Source organism: Dipodomys merriami, unplaced genomic scaffold (assembly GCF_024711535.1).
Source record: "Dipodomys merriami isolate MVZ:Mamm:240054 unplaced genomic scaffold, mDipMer1.0.p SCAF_284, whole genome shotgun sequence".
Taxonomy (NCBI): Eukaryota; Metazoa; Chordata; class Mammalia; order Rodentia; family Heteromyidae; genus Dipodomys; species Dipodomys merriami.
The window spans coordinates 1,419,012-1,422,786 of NW_027204315.1; positions in this window are offsets into that span (position 1 = coordinate 1,419,012).

Here is a 3,775-nt window from a genome sequence, read left to right on the forward strand (position 1 = left end):
TTGTTCCTCACCTAATGGTTGAGAAGAAATACAACAAAATATATAAATTATTTCAAGGAAATAAAAAACAAATATTTCCTTATGACCAAACAAAATAAAAATTGAGAAAAACAATCCAAAGAATACTAAAGGGTATACTTTGTACACAGCTTACTATTTTGACAGTACATGGGTAAGTAATTTTAGGAAATATTTCCTCTGTTATAAAAAGAAGAAAACTGAAACACAGACATTCTTTTCCATTGTAAAACATCAGTATTACTTTCTTAATTAAGACATTATGGAGAAAAGCATATATTTATCAACAATCCATTCCTACTTTGATATTTTAAAATATTTAATAATTAGAATGAGAAAAAAATATCTTTACAGTATGGAATCTTTGGATCTCATTTGTGTTTTGTCTTTTTTTTTCGGTGACTTACTTTAGATATCTGAGAAATGAATAAGATGTGCCAGCAAAATACAGATGACAGTCCATGTGAAGTCTCAGTCACGAATATTAATACAGTGGAGGAAAGACTGAGTTTAGTAACTTTTCATGTGAGCTCAAAACATAAGCCAGAGTTGAGTAGGAAAAATGAGAACTCCCTAGAGACGAGGACAGGGTTTCATTGAGTGTCAGAACATGCCTTCCTATAATGAGCCTGATTAGATATGTGCTGCATATAGGCCTGGTGTGTCCCTAGTTGATCAATACCTTAGATATTCTGAGCATTTTAGTCAAAATGATGTGAGTCCAAATGAGCTGGCATATTTTGAATATGGTGGAGAAGGAAAAGCATTATACTCAGAGAGCATATTCTTAAGACAGAATGAATATAACCATAATGAATATAGAGATTACTATTATAACTCTGCTTACTTTTCCCAGAAAGTACTTCAGGGAGGAAGAAAAACTCCTGAATATAGTCTGTGTGGGAAACTATTCTACTTAAGACCTACAGCCACTACACATGAGAAAAGATACACCTGAATTTACAGCTTCAAACACCAACAGAAGAAAAACTCTGAATATGAGGAATATAGGCAATTTTCCACCCATAGAAATTACACAGAAGAGAAACCTTATGTATATAACAAATGTGGAAAGTCATTCAGACAGAAGTCAAAATTCCTTTTGCATCAGAGAACACACACAGGAGAGAAACCTTATGAATGTATCAAATGTGGAAAGTTGTTCAGACAGAAGACACACCTTACTTTGCATCAGAGAGCTCACACGGGAGAGAAACCTTATGAGTGTAAGGAATGTGGACAGTGTTTCACCTGGAAGTCACAACTTGCTGTTCTTCAGACTATACACACAGGAGAGAAACCTTATGAAGGTAACAAATGTGGAAAGTCAGGCAGAAAAAAAAAAACTTGCTTTACGTCAGAGAAGACACGGGAGAAACCTTATGAATGTGATAAATGTGGAAAGGCTTTCATATGGAAGTCACCCCTCATTTTGCATCAGAGAATACACACAGGAGAGAAACCTTATGAATGTAACAAATGTGTGAAGTTATTCAGACAGAAGACAACCTCACTTCACATCAGAATATACACCAAAGAGCAGCATGAATGAACAGGTGTGGAAAGTCTTTCATGCAGCAGTCACATGTCACTTCACATCATAGTTTACACAGGAGAGAAACCTTATGAATACAACAGGTAGAAAGTCACCTACAAGGCAGACCTTACTAAACATCAGAGAAGTCACATAGGAGAGAAACCCTGTGAATGTAAGAATTGTGAAAAGCCCTTTACCCAGAAGTAAAACCTTAATACGCATATGAGGACACACTCATGAGAAAACTTATGAAAGTAAAAAACTGGACAGACATTCAGACAGAAGTCACAACTCACTTTATATCAGAGAACACACACAGTAGAGAAACCTTACGAAAGCAACATGTGCAAAGACCTTCAAACAGTTCACACCTCAGCAGGCATAGCAATTTACATAGGTTAGAAATCTCAGGAATGTAGTATATGTGCAAAGTCCTTCACCCAGCATTCACACCTTAGCAACTCACGTGAAAACTTTGGAATGTAATAAATGTGGAAAATTTCTCACGTGAATCATATTTCAGTATGCATCAAAAAGCACACATGGGAGAGAGGCCTTAAGAATGTAGCCCAGTATTTAGTCTTTCACCCAGAAGGCACTGCACAGGCTCTATCATTGGACATCACAAGAGAGAACTGTTTCAAAAGAAACATGTGGGAAGTGGCGTTGTGGCTCAAGCAGTGGAGTGCTTGCCTTGAGCTCAAAAGCACAGGGACAGCGCTCAAGCCCAGAGTTCAAGCCCCACAACCGACAAAAACAAAAAACAACAACAAAAAAAGAATCATGTGGAAAGTTGCAAAACAAGAGTTTCACAAAACTAAGTTTGTATCAGAAAACAAACACAGCAGAGATCATATGAATGTAACAGATGTGGAAAGTCCACCAAGAAAGCAGGCTGTCATTTTGAACACACAGAAGAGAGAAACATGAGCACAAATATAGAAGGTCACCTGGATGGCATTCTTAGTATTCATTAGAGAACTGACTTATGTAGGAGAAAATAGAACTAACAAATGTGTAATTACTGAATCCAAAGTTAGTCTTCACTGCATCTGAGAACACATACAGCAGAGAAACAATTGAGGATAACAAATATAGAAAAACATTTAGCCAGGGGCTGGGAAGGTGGCTCAGTGGTAGAGCACTTGCCTTGCATGCTCAAGGCCCTGTGTTCGATTCCTCAGTACCACATAAGCAAAAAGAAAAAAGCCGGAAGTGGGCGCTGTGGCTCAAGTGGTAGAGCACTAGCCTTGAGCTGAACTGCTGAGGGACAGCGCCCAGGCCCAGAGTTCAGGCCCCATGAAAAAAAAAACATTAAAACATTTAGCCCCCCCCCGAAAAAAAAAACATTAAAACATTTAGCCAGAAGTCACCTGTCTACAGGTAGCAATTTTCTTTAGTATGCAGAAAAGCTTAAGTTTTATGCAATCCCATTTTTCTGGTTTTCCCTTGATTTGTTTAAATTCTGGATCTTTAGGAAGTTTTGACCTGTGCCATAGAGCCTTAGTGTTTTCCCTATCCCTTCCTGTAATATATTCAGGGTATCTGGTCATCCATTTGATCTAATTGTTATTAATTCTGGTGCAGGGTGATATAGAAAGATCTAATTTGTTCTCTGGGTGTATAGCCAGTTGTGCCAACATCATTGTTTGCAGACATTGTCTTGTATCTTGAGTTTTTGTCTCCCTTATCAAATGTTTGGAGGCTACCCACAGGTCTGTGGGTTCTATTACTAGTAGTAGTAGTAGTTGTAGTAGTACGGCTTTGTTAGAGAGTTTGAAGCTTGGTATTGATAGTCTTCCAGCACTGTTCTTCCCACTAAGTACTGCTTTTGCTATTCAACATCTCCAGTTATTCCATATGCATGTGGGATCACTTCTTCTATTTACTTAAAAAATATTGTTGAGATTTTGAAGGGTATTGTGTTGAATTTGTAAATAGCTTTGTGCAATATTGACATTTTCATGATGATGATCCTCCCAATCCAGAGTCATAAGTTTTTCCATTTCTTTCAGTGTGTTTTAATTTCCCTTCAGGTTTTAAAAGTTTTCATTATAGATGCCCTTCACATCTGATTAAGTTAATTCCTAGCTTTTGTTTTTATGAGGCAATTACAAATGGGGTTGCTTTACTGATTTCAGCCTCACTATTCTCATTGTTGGCACACAGGAAAGTTACTGACTGTGTTGTGTTAATCTTATAGCCTGCTGCTTTGCCAGT